We start from the raw sequence: 24,609 nt of genomic DNA on the forward strand, positions 1-24,609 counted from the left end.
TCTTGTACTTGGATCTAGTGATTAGAAACCCTGCCTGTGGCAGGGGAGTTGGGAGTTGATCCTTGAGGTCCCTTTCTACCCAAGCCATTCTATGATTCTATGATAAGTACTCCAAACAGTTTTTTGTGTGAACCTAAAATAACTCAAAAAAATAAATCCATTATAGTGAGTCAGTTTTTGAAGGATTTTTTTTTTTTTCTTTTTTCAATTTGGCTACTTACTGCTCTCTCTACAACAGTTTTTCTCAATTGTCTGTGCTATTCTTTTTTTCCTAGCCTCCCACCGAAACATGCTGTAAGCCCAGCACATTTGCTAATGCACCTTACATGCTCCCCACATCACCAGGGAAGAGTAACTTGTACAAGGGCTGGTTTGGAAGTTCTCTTTCAGGATAGGGAATCATAGAATTGCAGAATGGCTTGGGTTGGAACGTATCTCAAAGACCATCTAGTTCCAACCTCTTGCTTTGGGTAGGTTTGCCAACCAATCAGGCACCAGATAAGGTTACCCAAGGCCCCATCCAACCTGGCCTTGAACACCTCCAGGGATGGCCCTTCAGAAGGCTGTTGGGGTTTTTGAATGGAATCTTAGATACACCAGCATCCCAAGGAATCCTCATAAGTCAAGAAGGATTTTTGTTTTTTGCATTGTGATAGTTATGCAGTTATTGTATGTTTTTACAGTGCTTGTTTATAACCAGTAACTACTTTGCTAAGTGTCCAGTAGTCACAGATACTCCTGCAAGCCTTCTCTGATTGTATTATTGCCTTACTTACACGAAGAGAGAAGTTTCTCTAGAGTTTGAGGTTACGTATGTAAGTTGGTTTGGTTTTGGATTTTTTTTACATAAAGAATTTGTAGAAAACTGTGGGAAATTGCTATGAGTTCCTAGAAATGCTCTGCCCAGTACTTATCTTACTTTGGTTTAGTTAAATATTAGTTACACCTGTTTATTTCAGTTATGCTATGAAGTAAAAGATTTGTTTAAATCAAATTAAATGCTATGCTACTGCATTGGTAAATATACTATAAAAAAGCTATACTGCTGCATTGATAAATATACTATTAAAATGCTATACTACAGCACTGATAAAGTTTTTAACACTCAGGCATATAGTCATTTGTGTGAAATCATGTGTTTCCAAGTTACACAGTTTGCTCAGCAGTCCCCAGACCTTTCAGCATTCTGGATATATCAGGGAGGAGAAAAATAATGATGCAAGCTGATCTTCTCAAAGGCACTTTGAGTTGGATAAAATCACTCAAATAACAGTGGTGTCAGAATCTTCTAAAGATAACAGTTGCACATTTAAACAAAACCTAAATTTTGCTTTCTGACCCTGAATCATGTTTTGATAAGGCTCCTTATGATAAAATTAGAGTGCCGTTTGTCATTAATGGAATACTCACACTAAGACATTTCTATTCTTATTTATTATTTGCCTACATCATTTACCATTGAAATGTTCAAAGAAAATGTTAAAATTTCTGTAGTGATACAACTATGACTTTGTAAACTTTTATCATTCTTAATCGTGAGAACTTTGGGTATAAGCTTTCTTGAGATGCTCTTAGTTTGATGAAAGATATAGTTTCTTTTTTTTTATCTTAACATTTGACTGCATATAGTAGATGGCATTGTCTCCCACAGTATTCACCTGAGGTAGCTGGCAAAGCATGACTTGGACAGGTACACTCTTTACTGGGTAAGGAACTTGCTGAATGGCTGGGCCCAGAGAATAGTGGTGAATGCAGTTAAATCCAGCTGGTGATCGGACATAAGTGGTGTTTCCCAGGGATCAGTACTGGGGCCTGCCCTCTTCAGTATATTTTGATGACCTGGACAAGGGGATTCAGTGTACCCTCAGTAAATTTGCTGAAGATATCAACTTGGAAGGAAGTGCTGATGTGCCTGAAGGAAGAAAAGACCGACAGAGGGATCTGGTTGAGCTGGACAGCTGGGCTGAAGCAAGTGGGATGAACTTCAACAAGACCAAGTGCCAGGTCCTGCAATTTAGCTACAAGAACAGCAGGCAATGCTACAGGCTTGATGCAGAGTGGCTGGAAGGCTATGTGGAAGAACTGGACCTGGGGGTGCTGGTCGATGCTCAGCTGAACATAAGCCAGCAGTGTACCCAGGTGGCCAAGTCCAGAAGTTCAATGGCATCCTGACTTGCATCAGAAATGGTGTAGCCAGCAGGAGCAAGGAAGTGATAAGCAGGGAGGCTGCTAGCAAGAACAGCTGCCACATGCTTCCTGCAACAACTGCATGCTCTTTCTGGCAGCAGCAGCTCTGCTAGGCCCCTTGCTCCCTCAGCAAGGCTAGTAGACCAAGGATAGTGTGTGCATGGAGCAGCTGTTGCTGATGGAAGAAATGGAAGGCAGGGTTATTTTTATGGGAGAGGATGAGGGAAGGTTAAGGGCATCCTCCCACAGAGTGTAGAAGGTGAGGGTCTTGTGTGAGGGTGCAGGGAGCATCTGGAAACTCTGGAAAGAGGGAGGAAAGAGAACCATAATAGTTGGATGTATGTGTAATAACTGCTGGATTGTGGCATGCAAGGTTGTAATGACAAAATAAGTCACTTTTATTGTATTGTACTATTGTATGGGGAATTAGCCTCAGTATATCAACATATGTGGATATGTACGACTCTTCTCCATTAAAAGGAAAAATATTGATTAAAGGGAACACTTAGCAGTCTCAGAGATTAGTTGTGTTGTAGGGAGGATCAAGAGAGGAGAATGTTTTATAGTATTTGGCTTCTTTTTAAATTATGTCTTGTGTGTCTGTAGTGATAAGATGTTCTTTAAAGTGATAACCTTCTACAAAGTCTTGGTAGGAGTTTAGACTTCTCAATGAATGGAGATTTATGGTTATGATTCAGGAGGAATTGCACAAAACCACAATATGGAAGCTATGTGCAATATCATACAGAATCATACAATGCCGTGTTTGCACGACAGTATTCCTGACATACCTTATAGTAAGAATTCTTGCCTCTGTTTTCCTTTGTATAAACACAGAAAGTTGCACTAGACACTTCTGGTTAACCATAGGTCATGAAGTCTGTCTATCAAATGTGCTCTACATTTGGAATGCTTTTTCTTGTAGTATAACATTTGGATCAAAAGACATTGAGGTCATCTAGTCTGCACTCCAGTGTATTACGACTCATTACATTTCATCACTTGCTGCTATTCCTAGAGTTAGCCTAGAGTATTACCAGTCTCTGGAGACTAGATTTTTGTTTGTCATTTAATGCTGAATAGCAGGGAGCTGATTAGAAAAAATATGCTCAGATGAAAATACTTGTTTTGTGTGTCATGTTCTGCATAACATCTTGAGAGGATGCCATCTGCTTCTGAATAAATAAATAAACTGGATTCCTATTAAAAGAGCTTCCTTGAACAGTAGCTTATGTTTCAGCCATGTACACATAGCCTGGCCCTTCTAGTGTACCCTCCAAATACTTACTTCTGGCAACCTCCACTCTTCCCACAAAGATCCAGGCAGATTGCTCTGCCTCCCTCAATGTCATAGTATGCTGACAATGTAAAAATGTGTAGGCTGGTTATTAAAATGTCTGCTGGAGTCATGCTGTTAAAAGGCTGTCTCTCGCTGTTAGCAAATTCTTACTTCAATGTCCTTTTCAACTAAGTAATAGAGGTGTGTTCAGGCAATCCCTTATTGAACCTGCAGCACAATCTGTGGACTTTCTCCTGCATGTAAAAGTAGACTTGGCATGAGCAGCTTTATGAATACAAAAGAAACATAGATTTTCTTATTTATTTATTTATTTTAATTTTTATTATTTATTTTGTTTTTAATGAGGGTTGGTTGGATGTGTTCTGTTTTCTTGTGGACTTTTTGTGTTTTGTTTTGGTTTTGTTGCAATTGCCCATAGAGTAGCATATGAGCAGAGGCATTTTTTAATTTTACTCATGTCAAACTGAATTGTAGCCTGGAATGACTCTTGCAGGTCCTCCAGAGAATGGAGATTCAGTGTGAACTGATTTTGAGATTGAAGGCCTTATGAACACTGCATTTTTTCTTGAATCGTCTAGGCTGTGGGTGTTCTGCAAAAGTGAAGGTATTATTCAGATTTCAAATTTTTAGAACTTGTTTTGAGGAATATCCTCAACTTCCCTGTGCTGAACACTCACAAGAGTGAGAAAGCTCCAGACAAGAAGTTATTAGGTTGTTTTTCCTGTTGCTGAAGTGTCTTCCCTAATTTTTGTCTACCTTCCCTAATTTTGTTGAACGCAGCTAATTGTGTGCCCCTGGTGGTGCGGTGGTATAAGGTGCTGCTTGCAACACTGGAGGGCCCAGGGTTTGAATCCCCCCTGTGGCACAAGTGGTACAAGTGCTGCTCTGCTACACAGAGAGGCTTGAATCCCGGGAGTTGGACTCGATGATCTCTAAGGTCCCTTCCAACTCGCACAATACTGTGATACTGTGATACTTCGAATCTTTGTTCTGTACCGTTGACTGGAGGGGAAGAAGAATTACAGCCATAGATTCATGTTAGGCAACCTAGCCCATGCTGTCTTTACTGATTCTCTCCATTTAACACTGTGGTTAAACATTAAGTAAAAGTGCTTCCAAGACAGGCTGCAAAATGCCTTTTATTCTATCTATCTTTTCCTCTTATCACTCCATGCTTATCCCTGCTTATTTCTGTCTGTATCCTTAATTCATGCCAGCCACTTAGAGGGCCTGAGTAGGAGCTGAAACAAGGTGGAGTTGGGCTCAGAAAGTACAGGTGTAAATTGGCATTGCTGCTTACAGAAGTGTACTCTTGTTGTTTTTTTGAAAATACTTTCTTTTTCTCTGCTAAAAAACATGTAGTACAGTTGTTGAGAGTGGTAAAGAACAGCTGGGCAAAGGCCAGAGAATAAAAAATACAAAGATAATGCTGAGGTCCCCTAATTAACTATCTCTTAGATGCTTGTCTTAATTCCTGCACAGAATACCAATCTGTTACCTCTTTCTTAGAAGCAAGAGGTATTACCAAGCAGTTTCTTCAAATGCAGGTAGTATATAATCTGTAAACATAAAAACCTCTGAACTGAGTTTTATGTCTCTAGAAAGAATGCCTCAACTAAGCTATCAACAGTCTTTTTAATGCAGACAGACAAAGCAGAGACATTTGATGCCTTTCTTTGCCTCCATCTTCAATACTGATGATGGGCACTGGGACCCCTGGAGCTCTGAGTTGCATGACTGTGACTACAGTAACAATAAATTCCCAGCCAATCCCAAATTAGTACAGTATTGGCTGTTTCAGCTGGATGCATGTAAGTCTATAGAGCCCAATGGAATTCACCTTAGTATACTCCCAAGAGCTGGCTGATGTCATCACAAGAACTCCTTCAATTATTTTTCAATAATCCTGGGAATCTGGGGAGATCTCAGTCAACTGGAAGCTGGCGAATGCTGTCCCAGTTTTCAAGACCCAGGTAATTACAGGTCTGTCACTCTCACTTTGATTCCTAGCAAAATTATGGAAAAAGATATTCTGAAAGTTATTGAAAAATACCTGAAAGTCAAGGCATTCATTAGCCACAGCCAACACGGGTTCAGACAGGGAAAGAAAGTCCTCTTTAACAAAACTGATCTCCTTTTATGTCCAGGTTACTCATCTAGTTGACAAAGGGAAGCCAGTTGAGGTATGTGTTTGGATTACTGAAAACCTTTCAATCCTGTTTCTCATAGTATCCTTCTGAACAAAATGTCCAGCATATAGATAGACAAAAATATGTGATGAGTGAATAATTAGTTGATGAGCTGAAAGGACTGTAGTAAATAGGGTTACATCAGGCTGGTTGCCAGTCCACTAGCAGTGCTCCATTTTAGGGCCAATTCTCTTTAATGGTTCCAGTATTTCTGAAGGTATACTAGGTAAGTTTATGGAAAACACTAAATTGGGAGGAGCTGTTGACTCCCTTGCAGTGAGATCTTGATAAATTGGAAAGCTGAACTATTACCAACACTGTATGAAGTTTGACGAGAGCAAACGTTGGACTCTGTACGTGGGATGGAACAGTCCTGGATATGAGGGAAGGGTCTGACGGGCAACATGTATGAGGAGGAATGGCTGAGGTCCCTGGATTTGTTCAGCCCAGAGCAGAGGAGGCTAAGGGGAGGCCTTATGGTGGCTGCAGCCACCACAAGGGAAGTCTAGGGCAGCACTGAGCTCTGCTCTCTATGACAGGAACAGGGCCAGAGGAAACTGCACGAGGCTGCATGTCAGGGGAGGGTCAGGTTGAGAGTTACAGAAGGGTTCTTCACCAGAGGGCGGTGGGCATGAAACAGGCTGCCAGGGCAGTGGGCACAGCCCCAGTGCCAGAGTTGAAGGAGCATTTGGACAGCACTTTCATATATGCGGTTTCAATGTTGGGTGATCCTATGTGGAGTTGGGAGTTGGACTTGATGGGCCTTGTGGGTCCCTTCCAACTGAGGATACTCCACAACGTTTCCTAGCCATCCACACTCATCTCATTGGCTGCTGTATCCCTATGGATGAAAAGAATGAAAGCAACTGACTTCAAACTTTGCTTCAGCCTAGAATTTTATAATTCAGTAGCAGCAGAATATGTCTTGGGGTCATTTGTTAATAATATGTTTTGAAACTGATGAGGAAAGATGTCATTTGACATACTAGACTAGTGTGATAGCAGGTCACAGAAAGAAGTTAAATAAATTTTACAAAGTAGTATTTAACATACAAATATGTCCTGGTCCTTTACTCTGCTCAATAATAGGATTAATTGCTAAGATCTAGTAGGGAGTTCAATGAACAAAGTACTTTAGGTTGTATGTGACTATTAAAAAAAGTTGGGTGATTCAGTCTTGTGTTGAACATTATATGCTTTTATTCTGCTCCTCAGCAGACATTCAGACATCCTCTTAAGGGTTGCTTGGGGCTTGCTTACAATATCTCCAAGGCATGCCTGTCCTGTGTTTGCCTCTTTATCACAGAATCATAGAAGTTGGAAGGGACTTCTGGAGATTGTCCAACTCTCCTCTAAAGCAAGTTCCCTACAGTGGGTTGCACAGGAAAACATCCAGACAGGTTTTGACTGTCTCTAGAGAAGAAGAATCCACAGCCTCTCTGAGCATCTTGCTACAGTGCTGCCTTTCATTCATTTTTAACTGAATATCTAATCAGAATTTCCCTGGTTACAACATGTTTCCATTACTTCTCATTCTCATGCACACGTCCAAGAAGAGCGTGGTTCTACTTCTCACATTCTAGAGGCACATTAGGTGCTTCTTTCTAATGTGTCATGCTATCCTACATGCACCATCAGAAGCAAAATCAGAACGTTTTTTGTTTTTGCTTGTTCACTTTTCAAAAGTCTGTTTTTTAGGAGGAGAACAGGCAATTTTTCAGTTCTGATAATTTCCCACCTACCTCATCAAATTTTCAAACTGAGCATGCAAACTGTATTCAGACCATGTCTTTGTTCCAGTATTGGTCACTGTTTGAGTCATTTGATTATTTGAACTTGTAGCCTCACAGTTTTGGAGAATTGGAGAGCTCAATAAAGCTCCACTTAAAGATGTTGTTACCAGACGGGAATTCCATGTTGTGTGTTCTGGAGTCAGTTTAAATCTTTCGCAAAGTTAAGGTTTCCATTGGCTCTGTCATTATTGGAATGGATTTCTACCAACAGCTTCAAACTAACAAGATGGTGTGTGTTTACAGAATGCCTGCCAGTTTAACACTTTCTCTCCACTTAGAAATAACTAGTATCTTAAGCTTAAGAGCTGTGCAGAACAGTGTGTGACTGAAGCAATAAATATCAGCCTTTGCTCATGTTATAATATTACTGAAACCAGGGTGACCCACATGGAAAACTTATGGATACTATTAGAGCTACATGTTAGACTAAAGGGCATGTTGATGAGCTTCATCTCTCCTTGAACTGAGATAGGATAGAGCAAGTGTTTCTTTTCCCCAACAGGGATTTTATAACCCATTATTAAAATACTTCCATAATGGGGATTAGACCATCTCTAACTCAGCTCTGTCTTTCTGCAATAGATTTTAATTGCTGAAGGATAAACCAGTGCTATTCAGTAGTGTTTCTTTCAACGAACAATTCACATATGACTTTCATCTGCAGTAGAACAACTGTTGAAGATCTGTAGTTCCTTTTTCTACAGATAAAATATACACTATTCCTTTCATCTTTCCTCTTTATCTCATTTTCAGTTTTCTTATCGTTGTTCTTTAACTGTGAACTGTCCAAAGTATTTATCTTTAGATATGTTGCCCAAAACTGGATTGTTTCAGCAGATACTTCACAAGTATTTAGCAGAATGTGTTATCTCTTTGCACATGTGAAATTTCCTTACCAGTGTGCCTCAGAATAGGGCTTTGCCCTTCTTTTTACATGATGCTGCTAACTGGTGTACACTTTGCAATTGATCACGACTGAACAGACTTTTCCGTGTTCTGCTTCTTAGTCTCTGAATCCACATTTTTCCATGCATATTTTATTTTTATTACAGTGGGAATAAAAGTTTACTCCTCAAGATGTCTTCCAAATTCAGCACTATATCTTGTCCTTCCAAAAGCTTGTGATCCTTTCATTTTTATGTAACCTATGAATTTCATAAATATGCTTTCTCTCACATTTTCCAGGTCTTGAATCAAAAAATATTAGTTGGTCCCTAGACAAACCTTTGCATTAGAGACTTATTTTTCAGTTTGGTAATTTATAAATAAGAATGTTTTTGTATTTATTTTTTCAACCATATGCCTCTTCCCACCTCTCCGTTATTGTCACCCTTAGACAGTTTTTTCTTGTGGCCACCAAAACCAAAAGCATCTTTTTGTTTTATTTTTTTCTTTTACTTCATTTTGGGGAGCCTAAAAATATTGGCTGTGTGTATGGGGTGATTTTGTTTTTTGGTTGGTTTTTAATACTCTATTTGCATGTACTACACCAATAAGCATGGGTGATATATGCCACTAGGAAAATGTATTTCCTTCTCCTCTCTCACACTCTCTCTGGTGAAGGGCTAGGTGGTTGTGGTTTTTGTTTTTTTGTTGTTGTTGTTGTTGGAAACTGGCACCACAAAGACCTAGTATTTCACTGTCTCAATTCAGATCTGAGCTGCAGCCACTCTCCTACCATTCCTAGGAAAGACAAGTGCTCTTGGGCTCAAGTTATGACTGCTTCTCTGAGATCTTTCTATGTCCTGTAAGCAGGCTGTGTTTAACAGTCTCAGAAATTCCTCAGGTAAGGTTTGTCCACCATGCAATCAAGCATGACATTGGGCTGCTTTAATCTATGACTACCTTGTGTTTCCATCAGCTTCTATAGATGAAAGTGTGTGCTGTGTCTGAATTGGTTACAAATTTGAATGTTTTGCCTATCTGGAGGTCATCAACCAAACTATATTTGTAGACGTTGTCTTCAGAACATGTTGCTTGGTCGGTCTGATCAGATCATAGTATCATAGTATTGTGCGAGTTGGAAGGGACCTTAGAGATCATCGAGTCCAACTCCCGGGATTCGAGCCCTCTAGTGTAGCAGAGCGGCAGTTCTACCACTTTGTGCCACAGGGGGTATTCGAACCCGGGCCCTCCGGTGTTGCAAGCGGCGGTTCTAACACCGTGCGCCACCAGTGATGATGATGTTTGTACATTTTTATTTGCTACACACAGCAAATCCAATACAGTGGTGGACTTATATTGGTCTGATTTCCTTTTGGTAGCATTAGCCATGTGTTCTGAACAAGGAACTGTGTAACAATAGTTATTTTTAGTATTGATTTTGGATGAGTGCGTTTCTTTTCTTTGGGAAATCTTCTCCAGTGTTGGTAGTACAGCAGCACTTCCATTGCACAATGACTTGCATTTTCAGCAGTTGACACTGATGAATCAGTTGCACTTTGTTTCATTTTTAGCTCTGAACTTTCCAAAAAGTTATGCACTACTTGTTAGAATAATTTGTTGGCTTTTCTATGCATGGTCCTTCTCATACCACAGTCACAGTGCTTAATTTTCCCACATGCTCTCCACTATTTGGGCTGTGACTTTGAGCAATTTCTCATATATTGAATTTGTTTCAGGTGGTGGTCCCTACCAGTTTTTGTTGTTGTTGTTTGTTTGTTTGTTTGAACAGTTCTAGAGTTATTTTAGCTTCTTCTCTCTGTGAAGGTAAATGATTTATAAGTCATTCAGACTCAAACACATTAGTTAGTAGCCTTATTACTGGGCTTCAGCTCATTTAAAGGCTGAGATTGAGAGGCAAGAGGGGAGTACTCATCTCAAAATATTCTAAAATCTATGTAATACTAGAATAAGTATTGAATGTGTGTGGGTGGTGAGATGTGTTCATAGCATGGTGGTGTTCAGAGGGCAATGACATTGTTAGCTGAGCATCAGTCGGCAGGTGGTGATTGCATTATGACTTTATATATTGTTATTATTGCATATTTGTTTCCACTTTCCTCTTCTGTTTTAGTTTTTATCTCAATCCATGAGTTCTATTTTGTTTCCACTTATCTCCTTCATCCCACCTGGGGGATGTGAGCAAATGACTATGTGGTGCTGTGCTTTCTCTGGGTTAACCCACAGCACCCAACCTAGGGCACAAATGGTGGAGATAATGACAGATATGACTCTAGTGTGTTAAAATGAAATTGTTAGAAGAGTTTTAGTAGTTTAATAATTTTTGTTATATTTGTTATATTTTCAGAGATCTGACAGAGCTTTTTCATGAAAACATATTGCTTACTGTATATGAAACCAGTTGCCGTGTTTACAATCTCCAGAGGCTGGGTTGAGGATACCATTTTCTTACATGCTGTAACACTGGACAGGATACTAATCTGTATTTGTATTTGATACTGTACTCCTCTTCAGACTTTGGAAACCATTCATAATTTCACTCATTACTTTGTTTCCTTGGGAAGCCAGGCTATGTGGGAGACAGAAGGAATGTTCAAACCAGCATGTTGCTATTAGCTATGAGATACGGTTTAGTGGTTTGCTGTAGCTACGGCAATGGGAGGACGGTTGCACTAGATGATCTTGTAGGTCCTTTCCAACCTTGTGATTCTATGATTCTGTAATTCTATGTCCACTGAATATGTTTCAGGTTTTGTTTAAACAACTATTTACAACTGTGCCGGAGGAATCTGCCCTGAAACTAGATAGTTATGAGTGGCATAGAGTGTGGGATGGCATGGGAAGGTACCTAGAACAGGAAGCACCCTCAGTATTTTGGAACACTGAGTAGCTGCCTACCTTGCCTGGATCCTCAGAAGGCCCTTAACTTGTGGAATGGCTAAGAGTAGAACAGCCAGTGCCAATCACTACCACAACAGTGCACCAGTGGAAATACCACACCAACCAGGACTCTCTGATTCCCATTCATCAGCTAATTTGTCAGCTGGAGAGCCAAGGAATAATCAGCAAGACTCACTCATCATTCAGTAGTTCTATAAGGCCAGTGTAAAAGTCCAGCAGAGAGTGGAGGCGAACAGTGGACTATTGTGGCCTGAACAAAATCACACCACTTCTAAGCACATTTGTACCAGACACACTAGTACACCAGCTGGAGTCAAAGGTAGCCAAGTGGTATGCCACCACTGACATCGCCAGTGCCTTTTTCTCAGTCTCTCTAGCAGCAAGAGTGCAGGCCACAGTTTGCTTTTATTTGGAGAGCCATTCATTACACCTGGAACTGACTGCCCCAGGAGCTGAAACGGCACTACCATTTGACATGGGCTAATCCAGACTGCACTGGCAGAGGAGAAAGCTCATGAACATCTGCAATGCATTGATGACATCACTGTGTGGGGCAACACAACAGAGGAAGTTTTGGGGAATGGAAAGAAAATAATTTGAACCCCTCTGGAAGCTAGTTTTGCTATAAAGCAAAGCAAGGACAAGGGACCAGCACAGGAGGTCAGCTACTAAGGAATGAAATGGCAAGATGGATATTGTCAGATCCCTATGGATGTGGTCAGTAAGATAACTGCCATGTCTCCATCAACTAGCAAAAAGGAAACACAGGCTTTCTTAGGTGTAGGAGAATGCATATTCCAGAGCACAGCCTGACTGAGTAACCTAGGAGAAGAACGATTTTCCATGTGATCTGAGCAACAACCACAAGACTGGTGTGCTATTAAAACTTTTGGCTGGAACCAGGACAGTGTAGTAATTACGTATGGCCTACAAAATGCAGGGTGTTTTAAGAGGGAAGAAAATGGTTTTAACAGTTATTGTTGGCAGAAATTCTCAGCTTGTGTATCTCTTCAGTGCTGTCTGACAACACAAATGAAAAAACATTTTGGACCCAGATTCAGTATTACATACATAAATAATATAGTTTGATCTGGTTGGAAGCTAGAGTAGTTTACATTACAGAATATAAAATTACCAGTTTTATAGGCTTCTTCCGGTAACCTGCAGTAATACATAACTAATTTTAGCATTCCTGTGATTTAGATTTTTGGCTTAAAATAAGCAAATACAAAGGACATAGTGCTTTTTCATTATTGCATAGTTTATATTACAAGGTGTAGGGGAACTGTTGAGTCACAGCCTGAACCACTGATTGATCTCCTGAGGCAAGGACTGAGTTAGCCCTGGGAGCACAGGTGAAGGCAATTCAGCTGTGTGACGAGATTAGCTGTGTGACCAGATGGGGTAGAGCTTGGCTGCACCTCTCCTAGACCCCATTTAAGGGTTGACTGCCACTGGAGAAGTATTTCTTTCTGAAGACCACTCTCTTTGGAGTTTTCTACTACAAGCCTAGGACGTGGGTGAACATTTTGTTTATTTTTTATTATCTCTTTCCACTGTGATAATCTTTCTAATTATACAGCCTATAAAATGCCATCCTAACTATCCCACTCTGCTAATTGTACATTTGTTGATTATACATGAGGGCACATGGATATGTTATTTCTTTCTGGGCTTTTGTCCATTTCCACTATAAGCATTCAGTAAAGTCACTGGCAGGTGTTAGATTTTTCTCATAATTAAACTTGGTGTACTTCTGATGGTTAATTGCTTTATAGCCATTTGGATAATTTACTATGTTCAGATCTTTTGGTAACAGGGCCAATGTGCCCCTCAAAGCTCTTTTTCATGTTTTAACAAGAAGTTGCATTTCGCTCTTTAAAAAAATGTAGATATGATTGGGGAGTACAATTTTTTTTTCTTTAAAATCAACATATTCTTTTGCAGTTAAGGCAGATAACAGGTTACCATCCTATACCATTGCTGCTCAAACAAAAAAGCCCTTCTTCGGTTTTGTACATTTTATTTCTCTGTGTGTTATTTTTTCTTTTTTTATTCTAGTTTTTCAATGCAATCTCTGGAGCAAGGCTTTGTTCTGGAATCCTAATAGATTGCTTAGATCTATTTGCTTGTTTGTTCCCCTCTCTATGTAAAACAATTTTTTCAGTTGCTGTGGGGTGAAAAGGTGCAGGTAATAGCAGCAGGGTAGAAATGAAAGCTGCAGAAAACACATTACTCTTTTTCATTTCTAGTGTACTTGATAGGATTTAAACAATGAGAATTGCTAAGATGACAAAGCGCATTTAATAAGAGTGCCGCAGGATTCACTGGGTAAAAGTGCAGTGAAACATCACCTGTTTTAAGAGCTCACTCTCTAAGTCTACCTAAATTTCTTGAGCAGAAGGTAGTTGGGCTTCACTGTTGATTGTTGTTCCACAGCTCCCTTGCTTTGCCCGCTAATTCTAGTGCAAAGCCATACAAAAGGCTGTTCCTTGCTTAAATTATTTAGTCTTTGGTCTTTAAAATGTTTAAATTTCTCTGAGATGTCAATAACTGCGGTTGGGTTATATTTGTTTGTACCTCTTTGTTGTGAATAGTGTTAAGTTTTAAATTGCAAAGCAGACAAACTGCTAAGAGGCAAATCATTTGGCACATAGAAAGAAGGGACTTGTAGAAGAAAGGAACGCATAGAATGGGTGTCTTTGGGCATCTTTCTCATAGCATTGTACATTTTTATAAAGAGGGATTTCAAAGATAAGTGTTCTGTTGACCAAACCAGTTTGCTTGAATTATCCATGATTCTGTTACATTAATTTTATTCCAGCCCTTACAAGCTTCACAGAACAGCGCATCCATTCTCCACTGCTGTGGTGGGTAGGACTGCCCTAACTGTGGTGCTGCTATAACTCATATTTGTGATCTGTCATCTTGAAAAGTAATGTTTGGTGTGTTCCTACTTGCATTGGAGTATTTTGCTCTCAATCTCATGTTTGTGTTTGTTTTCCTCTTACAAATTATTTGCTGATTGATTCCAAAGTGGAACTTTAACAATTGGAACTTGCAATAAGGACATGGATACTTGCTCTGATGACTGATTTTCATCATGTCAGGTGTGGGATAAATGCATATATGCAGAGAAAGTCATATGTGCTTCTGATTGTTTACACAGAATTATATTCCCATTGCTGTTTCACGGTGATACTTACTAATATGTACTTTACTGTATTTTATGAGAGAAAATGGGTCTTAATGTGGTCACACTGTTAAATATTAACCAAGAAGCTAGTCTTTTCCAAGTGATAACTAAAGCAATTTTTAAAATGTCAAGTATAAGTTAAATAAGCCAATATTAAATTAATTTAATGAAGTCTAATGCTGAAGTCCACACAATTAAAATAATCAACTACATAGGTTTAAAAAGAATCACGAAAACTGAATTAAAGAATAAATTCTTTTTGAGTCATAAAAGCAGCTTTGCTAAGCAGGTAAGAGAATAATTTTCTGTGCCAATTAACCTCTTTTTACTATGATAGACAAGGAAACATTCCCAGGAAAAAAAAATATATAAAGTTTGTACTCATTTTGTGTGTACAGCAATATTTAATGGGTAGAAGTCCACTGAAAATGTAACGTGTACATCATATTTGTTGGAGTTGAATTTGCTCTTGGACATTTTACTTTACAGTACTCAAGTTTCAGGACAGTAATGAAATCTTAGCGTCTTTTTCTCTAAATAAAGTGTTGTGGTTTTTTTTTTTGTTTGTTTGTTTTTAAGAGAAAAGGGGGAGCTGAAACATCAGAGACGTCACCTGTAGCACAAACTTATGTGTACTGCCTTCTTCATTCAGAAGAATATATTTGATCTGTAGAGGGATGAAGACATTAGAAAATAAAAAAGGGAAAAAGTCATTCCTTGCACTGGAGGGAATTATGTGGAAGACATGCATGGGATATCAGGAAATATCATGTCTCAATTCTAGCATGGAAATGAATGAAACAGAGGCTGCAGGTGTTTCACAGAATGGTTTGGGTTGGAAGGAACCTTTAAAATCATCAAGTTCCGACCCCCTTGCTATAGGCGTGGACACCTCCCAGTAGACCAGGTTTGCTACCAAATATAGAGGAAGCACTTGTCTAGGCATATTGGTCTCCTCAGCAGAGAAATACTATGCTTCCAAGCTAGACTTCTCTAATAACACTTCTTTTCAGGAGTGTTTGCATCTTGCTCCTTTTGTACTGGGAGGGCTATGTAGCTGAGACAGCTGAAGCTCTTCTTAGGCCAGGTTGGGATGGGGCTGCCCACCAGATCACAGCCAGATGTGGCTGCCTCTGCTGGCACACATTTGAGGGCTCTTTCTGCTTCAACTCTTCCTCTTCCCTCCTTTCCCTCCTGACAAATTTGATCAGCCTTGGCTATCTTTCTGCAATACAGTGCTTTGTTTTGCTACAGAGCTATGTGCTCTTGCCATATCCTTTCCATGCCTGATGGGAGCCTACCTTTTACTGGCCAACCTGTGGCCGTAGACAGCTAAAGGACCCTCCTGCTACTGAATGCTGTTTTGATTTACAAGTACCTTTCCCTGAAGAAGTATTGCTCAGTTTTGGGGGCGGGGAGGAGGGAAAGGAGGAACCTGAAAGCCCCTAAGAAAGAACTGTCTCTGCATTGGCTGAGGCTCACAAAAAAGCTGGGTATTTATTTATTTATTTATTTATTTGTTCTTGCTCTGAAACATGCTTTGGATGATAGGCTGACTTCAGGGTTCTTAAGTAATGTAGTGATAATGAGCAATGCTGGACTAAACAGGCAGTTACAAAACCAGTGTAGGACCTACAAAGGGGGAAGGGTACTGCACAAAGTTAATCATTTTCATCCCTCCTTGGTAAATGCAGAGAGGTAGGGACACCTGGTACTTGTGAAGTTATGTCCATCTTTGTTATTGTTTTCTCAGATATTCGTGCCTACTTCCCATGTTAGAGGAATGGCAATTTTTATTATAGCTCCCTCTGAAAGTACCAACAATTTCAGAAGAATCGGACTGTCTTTATTTTTAGTGCTGTAGCTCTGTTGAATTTTATCTTAGCACCAAGCACCACATAAGTTCAAACTGGTGAATGACTTCTACAGTAGGCCATAAACTCCCTTGGGTAGTCCAAAAGGTATTGCACAGAATATACCCAGTAATAGCACCCATATTTAATTTAGATAGGATTTTGGTTTCAGTTGGAACCAAGGAGATTAGTGAATTCTCTTGATGTATGACTGGTTGTGCTCCTTACCCTTGGAGGAAAAGAAGTTGTCAGTTTTAATCTGATCATTTAGAAGTTTCCTTTTACCACAGGCTATTTTCCTCATCATTACCTTGTAGCTTGTATGAGGTTATCATTTACTGTACCCAGTCACAGAGCCCAGTTTCCTGATTTTGAAGTATTTTACAAAGAATGCATAAAATGGGTGCAATATGCACCTCAATGAGGCTGTTGTGGAAATGGTGGATACAGAATTGGAGGCTGCAAAACATAGGAACATTCTTTAAAAAATAAATAAGAGCCCAGGTTTTGTGGCAGAAGTACTGATTCATTTTGGAGCTGTGGTAGTGGCTTTGCAGTCAAGTACTCAAGGTGTATCCACAGAAGAGAACTTTTCTCTCCAAGGTTCATTCAAGGACACAGGCAGAGAGTTTCCATCAAGACTGAAAGCAGCAGTTAACTGAGAATCCAGTTGTTGCTAGGATTTGCAATTTTTGTCTGATACTATCAGTCCAGGTAGATTTCCTTTGTCCAGCTTGGTGAAAAGTAACAGCCTGTAGGTTAGGACAAAAGGCAGAAATTCTACATAACCTTGCCGCATAGGCATCCCAAGAAATAGGTCTGGAAGAAACTTGTGTAATCTAAATCCATTCTCCTTCTATCAGACTGCTCTGCAGATGTTGATGCAGTCTAATGGTTTAGGGTGGGTGGAATCCATCATGGCTACTGGGAAACACTTGTAATGTGGGTGTGTAGTTAAAGAATGGGCTGGTGGGTGAAAAAGGGCAATAGTTTCTATCTCACAGTGAGTAGGTAAAAGGAAGGAGCAAGGACCAGCAAAATGGAGGTAGGTTTTTGCTGAGCTGTACCTGGGAAGATCATGGAATAGATCTTCCTGGACAACAGGCTTGATCACACAAGGAATGAATGTGTGATCCAAGACAGCCAGCAGGGCTTCACCAGGGGAAGGTCATGCCTAACCAGTCTGGTGGCCTTCTATGATGAAGTGATGGCATTGACGGACAAAGGGAAGGTAACCAATGTCACTTACCTGGACTTAAGCAAGGCCTTTGACATGTTCCCCCCACTACATCCTTATCTCCAAATTAGAGGGATGTGCATTTAATGGGTGGACCACCCGATGGATAAGGAATTGGTTGAAAGGCCACAGACAGAGGGTGGTGATTAATGGTTCTATGTCTGGGTGGAGGTTGCTCTTCAGTATCTTCATCAATAACATCCATGATAGAATTCAGTGCAAGTTTGCTGATGACATCAAGCTGAGTGGTGTGGTTGACACAGTGGAAGGAAGGGATGACATTCAGAGGGACCTCAACAGGCTTAACAGGCTTGAAAAGTGGGCCCAGGTGAATCTAATGAGGTTCAACACAGCAAAGTGCGAGGTTTTGCAGTTGGACTGGAGGGATACCAGGCATGTATACAGACTGCAATGAGAGTAGCCCTGCAGAAAAGGACCTGAGGGTTGTGGGGGATGAAAAACTTAACGTGAGCCAGCAGTGTGCTCTTGCAGCTCAGAAAGCAAATCAGAAGAGGGGTGGGATGGTAATTGTCCCCCTCTGCTCTGCCCTCATGAGGCCCCATCTGGACCTGGAGTTCAGGTCTGGAGTTCCCAATACAAGAAAGATAGAGAACTGTTGGAGAGGGTCCAGAGGAGGGCCACAATGATGATCAGAGTGCTAGAGCACTTCCCCTATAAAAACAGGCTGACAGGGCTGGGCTTGTTCAGCCTGGAGAAGGCTACGGGGTGACCTCATTGCAGATTTCAGTACCTATAGGGAGCCTATAAACAGGAGAGGAGTCAACTCTTTGAAAGTGTAGATAACAGCAGAATGAGGGGAAATGGCTTTAAGTTGAAGGAAGGAAGAATTTAGGTTGGATGTCAGGGGGAAGCTCATTGTAGAGAGGGTGGTGAGATGCTGGAACAAGTTGCCTAGAGTTGCCCTGTCCCTAGGGGTTTCAAGGCCAGGGCAGCCTGGTCTAGTATTAAATGTGCAGGTTGGTAGTACTGCCTGTGATGGGCACTGGGGATTCATGGTTTTGAGGTCCCTTCCAACCTGGGCCATCCTGTGATTCTGGTGATGCAAATGGTGTTTTTAGATAGTGTTGCAAGTTGGAATGCAACCTGCTTTTGTAGATGTGCTTGGAGTGTCAGAAGCTGTGACAGTAATAGTCGGTTAAAGCTAGAAGGAAATAGAGTCTTAATGAGGGAGATTTCAGTGAGAATTATATTTAGTGAAAGTAATTCATATCTCTAGAGATTCTTCATTTTCTTTTGAACCATGCTTGCTTGTGGTGGCTGTAAATAAGAGAATTTGACGTTGCTTTCACACTAGGTTAAACAGTAAAATATATGTTGTAGGTTAGTGGTAATGTAGAGTTACAGCACTGAGTAGTAGTCACACGTTACTTTATGCTGGTCATGCTTTATATATAGGCATAAGTTGTTTGCCTGCTTGTGTTATGTGTCTGTCCAGGGGAACCAGCACTTGTGAGCCTGTGTGATATAGATCTTAGTTTTGTAGTGGCATCCTGACTGCAGGGGTAGTGGATCTGAGCCTGTTCTCTACAGTACAGATAATCTACTCCACAGATGCACTCTAAGCAATAGTTTGCTTGTATAAGTAGTTCTTAATATTTATTGTAGCCATGTAGCTGAAATATTAGAAGATAAATTCATATCAGGTATGTTGTTGTTTTTTTTTTTCTTTTAATGTTCTAAACCATAGGGCAAGGAAGAGCATGTTGTATGGCAATTGTTCTCTTGTTATTTCAATGCTATCACTTTTCTGTGCAGATACATCAGTGGTTTATTGAAGCTTATTTTGTAACTTTGGGCTCAATTCCATTACTGAATGGCTTGTGTGAGGAAATACCTACTCTTTTCTATGATGATATCTGCCAGGCAGTATATTTTTATTAAACTGGAGGGAAATGTGTTGCTGTTCTCCCTAGATTTCCTTCTCAAATTATTCTCAGTTGTCCCATCCTCTTTTTTTTTTTTCCGCAACCCTATTCCCTCTGCCTGGCCAGCAGCATCATTTGCTGCATGATGAGGCAGCTGAAGGAAATGATCAAGTTGCAATCCAACCCAGAACACCCCACAGAAGTGTTTGGCTTGTTCCTGTTGATAAATTAATCTGACAGCCTTTGTGGGTACTTTTTGGCATATCTTCATTTGTTTCTGTCAGTTTATTATTCATTTTTTTGGTACTTAGTCATAAGTTGTTATTTCTCCCCAAGTAATGAGCCCACAGTAGGAAAACACCAACACTTTCTCCTGGATATTTTGCTGTAATTGAACTGTACTTAAAGTTCTTCATTGGTTTGGGTTGGGATTTCATTTGTCTTAAGACTGGGAAAGGAGAGGGAAACTAAACGGGCAGAAACAATGATGATGTAAATTGTTTTTAACTAGAATTGGCTTTACCTTCAGAAGGCTTGTGGAACTGTTTAGCAAATCCATCAATGGTGAGGTATTTGGGGGCGCTGCTGTCTTGTTTGTGGGCTGGACACAAATACCTACAATGAATGATTAGTTTGGTGGGCTCTGTGCAGGAAAGAAACAGAGCTGTGAGGAGGAAATGTGATTTTTGTTGGTTTGTGGTTTTTCTTTTTTGCGTAAACCATATTGATATTCAGGTACCAGTGAGTGATTCAGGATCATAGGGGGGGAGCAATTTCCATGGGTTACAATGAGACTCATAGGAGATCCTGAACTTGGTAGCTAAACTGCATGTTAGTGTGTTGACAAGAAAGTCCAGCTCACAGGCAGATGTGCAGTAGACCTCTTCCCTCTTATAGCAGGAGTGAATTTTGGCAGTATGTTCAGAGCACTGGTCATCTGATCTGAGCCAGCTGTATCATCATACTGCTTCTTCCTCTTAGTCTCTTACTTGGTTTAAAACAAACCAAGGGGGGGGGGGGGGAAATGAAGAAAAACCCCACCACATAAATCCTCCTTGAAATTTCATTAAGTGGATCATTTTGTTTAAGAGTTAATGATAAAGTAAAATAGTCCCACTGCAGCATTTTTGTTAATTATAATTAACAAAAATAGTTTGAGAGAACACCTTCAAGATAAATTCCTTTGAGATCTCAGAGGCGTTTTAACTGAGCTGTTGGGAAAAATATCTGTAATATCTTCTGTGGTCTAGCTACATTTGAAAATTCATCTACTGCAGCGATTAAAAATATTGATATATTCATAAACCAACAAGGTGATGTGTAGATAACAGAATGGAAAGCTATACGCAACATCGTTGTTTGGAGTTAACCAGTGACCTTATGGCAGATTATTACTGATATGTCAACATATTCTGAGATCAAATGAAGGCATGGTTTAGCATAACTCTGTATAACAAGTTCTCTGTGACAGAAACTATTAAGTCTTACCATACAATAACCCTGAAATCTTAGTTGTTGCTAGGTAGAAAACCAGAAATGAATACTAACTGCCACCTTTTGGCATCAGTTGAAACTTAATGCATGTTTAGTAATGGTATGAACCTGCAAAATAATGGTAAAATATGTGGCTGCTAAGGAGGGAACAGTTGGAAGGAGGTAAAATTTCCCTGCAGTATCCAGCATGGTTCTCCTGAGCATTGCTTTGGATCCCCAGTAGCTTTTAATCAGAAGGGAATTTCTAAAACTTCATTTAGTGAGAACAGTCTTTTAAGCAGAAATACACTGCACAGATCTGAGACTGTTTGTTTTGGGTTGGTTGTTGGGTTTTGTTGGTTTGGTTTGTCTTTGTTTGTTTGCTTTTGCTTTTTGTTTGCATTAGGTTATTTTTTTATTGTAACTCTGAAATTATATCAATACAAATCTTATTACTCAAAGTACCTTCCAAGTCTTCCAGTCTTAAAGCAAACAGGTATTAGAAGTATTTCACTTGCTGTGGTCCATTTCCCACTTAAAGCTGTCACACTTGTATGCTTTTCCCCCTTTCCTTTTCCCCCTTTCCTTTTCCCCCTTTCCTTTTCCCCCTTTCCTTTTCCCCCCTTTCCTTTTCCCCCCTTTCCTTTTCCCCCCTTTCCTTTTCCCCCCTTTCCTTTTCCCCCCTTTCCTTTTCCCCCCTTTCCTTTTCCCCCCTTTCCTTTTCCCCCCTTTCCTTTTCCCCCCTTTCCTTTTCCCCCCTTTCCTTTTCCCCCCTTTCCTTTTCCCCCCTTTCCTTTTCCCCCCTTTCCTTTTCCCCCCTTTCCTTTTCCCCCCTTTCCTTTTCCCCCCTTTCCTTTTCCCCCCTTTCCTTTTCCCCCCTTTCCTTTTCCCCCCTTTCCTTTTCCCCCCTTTCCTTTTCCCCCCTTTCCTTTTCCCCCCTTTCCTTTTCCCCCCTTTCCTTTTCCCCCCTTTCCTTTTCCCCCCTTTCCTTTTCCCCCCTTTCCTTTTCCCCCCTTTCCTTTTCCCCCCTTTCCTTTTCCCCCCTTTCCTTTTCCCCCCTTTCCTTTTCCCCCCTTTCCTTTTCCCCCCTTTCCTTTTCCCCCCTTTCCTTTTCCCCCCTTTCCTTTTCCCCCCTTTCCTTTTCCCCCCTTTCCTTTTCCCCCCTTTCCTTTTCCCCCCTTTCCTTTTCCCCCCTTTCCTTTTCCCCCCTTTCCTTTTCCCCCCTTTCCTTTTCCCCCCTTTCCTTTTCCCCCCTTTCCTTTTCCCCCCTTTCCTTTTCCCCCCTTTCCTTTTCCCCCCTTTCCTTTTCCCCCCTTTCCTTTTCCCCCCTTTCCTTTTCCCCCCTTTCCTTTTCCCCCCTTTCCTTTTCCCCCCTTTCCTTTTCCCCCCTTTCCTTTTCCCCCCTTTCCTTTTCCCCCCTTTCCTTTTCCCCCCTTTCCTTTTCCCCCCTTTCCTTTTCCCCCCTTTCCTTTTCCCCCCTTTCCTTTTCCCCCCTTTCCTTTTCCCCCCTTTCCTTTTCCCCCCTTTCCTTTTCCCCCCTTTCCTTTTCCCCCCTTTCCTTTTCCCCCCTTTCCTTTTCCCCCCTTTCCTTTTCCCCCCTTTCCTTTTCCCCCCTTTCCTTTTCCCCCCTTTCCTTTTCCCCCCTTTCCTTTTCCCCCCTTTCCTTTTCCCCCCTTTCCTTTTCCCCCCTTTCCTTTTCCCCCCTTTCCTTTTCCCCCCTTTCCTTTTCCCCCCTTTCCTTTTCCCCCCTTTCCTTTTCCCCCCTTTCCTTTTCCCCCCTTTCCTTTTCCCCCCTTTCCTTTTCCCCCCTTTCCTTTTCCCCCCTTTCCTTTTCCCCCCTTTCCTTTTCCCCCCTTTCCTTTTCCCCCCTTTCCTTTTCCCCCCTTTCCTTTTCCCCCCTTTCCTTTTCCCCCCTTTCCTTTTCCCCCCTTTCCTTTTCCCCCCTTTCCTTTTCCCCCCTTTCCTTTTCCCCCCTTTCCTTTTCCCCCCTTTCCTTTTCCCCCCTTTCCTTTTCCCCCCTTTCCTTTTCCCCCCTTTCCTTTTCCCCCCTTTCCTTTCCTTTTCCCCCCTTTCCTTTCCTTTTCCCCCCTTTCCTTTCCTTTTCCCCCCTTTCCTTTTCTTTTCCCCCCTTTCCTTTTCTTTTCCCCCCTTTCCTTTTCTTTTCCCCCCTTTCCTTTTCTTTTCCCCCCTTTCCTTTTCTTTTCCCCCCTTTCCTTTTCTTTTCCCCCCTTTCCTTTTCTTTTCCCCCCTTTCCTTTTCTTTTCCCCCCTTTCCTTTTCTTTTCCCCCCTTTCCTTTTCTTTTCCCCCCTTTCCTTTTCTTTTCCCCCCTTTCCTTTTCTTTTCCCCCCTTTCCTTTTCTTTTCCCCCCTTTCCTTTTCTTTTCCCCCCTTTCCTTTTCTTTTCCCCCCTTTCCTTTTCTTTTCCCCCCTTTCCTTTTCTTTTCCCCCCTTTCCTTTTCTTTTCCCCCCTTTCCTTTTCTTTTCCCCCCTTTCCTTTTCTTTTCCCCCCTTTCCTTTTCTTTTCCCCCCTTTCCTTTTCTTTTCCCCCCTTTCCTTTTTCCCCCTTTCCTTTTCCCCTTTTCGTACAGCATGCTGGTTTCCCCACTAATATTTTAATTGACTTTGTAACTCACAGTACATCTCACTTTCTTATTATTGGTCTAATTCTCCTTTTGTCATTTAAAAGTAATTTGTTTTTAGCATCTGTAACTATGAGAACTTTAGAGTTTTACTTTGCATTTCTAATACCATTCTTTATCTGTTTTAGCATCTCCCTGTATTCTTCCCAGTGTTCTTTTCTTCCTATTTTCTTGTAAGTATAGCATATTCTATTTTTACCCTCAGTTCCTATTGACCTGTTTAACTATGTGAAGTTAATTGAAGCTTCATCTCACTCCTGAAGAAAATAACACAACTACTATTATAAGTTCAGCTCAATTTCTACACCCTCTCCTTATGAGTGAGGTGTCTCATTGTTCGTCTAAAAAAGTATGTAACTCAAAATTTTTTTTACATAACACATTTATCTAAAATTGCACAGCTTTCATCCTGGTAGAAATTAAGTTTCATTTCTATTTGCCAACACCATCATGTTTCTATTTTATTTATTTTGTTTGGTTTAGAGGTCCGCATCTAATTTGAATAGGTGTGTACCTGTCAGATTTCAAGAAACAGACACCCGTGTAATTGCTCTGTCACTTCATCTCATCTATGGTATGTTCTAAATGATGTCCACATTAAAGAGTGTGCTGACAATGAAGCTAGTTATGTACAAGTCCCAGCATTTTTTGTGTACACGATCTCTGGTTTTCCTAGTAGCAATTCTTCTGTTTTTTGTTTGTTTTTTTGGTTTTTTTTTTTTCGGTAGTGACCACCTCTGATATTTTTGGCTTCTTTGTATGTTCTTAATGGGTTGTTTCCTAAGGCAAGATTCAGCATTTTAGGCTTCTGATATATACAAGGATGTTCGGTGCTCATTGTCTGTGTACACTGAGTACAGTGATAATGTACAAGAGTCAGCTTGTATTTTTTTAACCATGATCACACCACTGTGACTCCTCTGTAAAGATGTGCTCCTAACTCTGCAAATAGGTAAATAAACTTTGCTTTCCGGTTGCCTGCTACACAAGCTACAAAAACGCCTCTGAGGTTGCTGCAGTTGTAAGGGTCAGATATGATAGTTTGGTCTTGT

The 24,609-nt window shown here is 40.7% G+C and overlaps 1 protein-coding gene across 3 annotated transcripts in view; it reads left to right on the forward strand.

The window, feature by feature from the left end:
• CDYL (chromodomain Y like) overlaps positions 1 to 24,609 on the forward strand; it is a 109,284-nt gene that overhangs the window by 63,946 nt on the left and 20,729 nt on the right. Inside the window, exon 1 of one of the 3 annotated variants that reach the window (XM_072330170.1) lies at positions 12,678 to 12,789. The exons of 1 other annotated variant lie outside the window; for it this stretch is intronic. The gene's annotated coding sequence lies outside the window, so the exon portion shown is untranslated. Of the gene's footprint in view, positions 1 to 12,677; positions 12,790 to 23,709; positions 23,731 to 24,609 lie in introns of those variants that run through there. One more of the 3 variants, XM_072330171.1, reaches the window with a different exon arrangement.

Source organism: Excalfactoria chinensis, chromosome 2 (genome assembly GCF_039878825.1).
Source record: "Excalfactoria chinensis isolate bCotChi1 chromosome 2, bCotChi1.hap2, whole genome shotgun sequence".
NCBI classification, from domain to species: Eukaryota; Metazoa; Chordata; class Aves; order Galliformes; family Phasianidae; genus Excalfactoria; species Excalfactoria chinensis.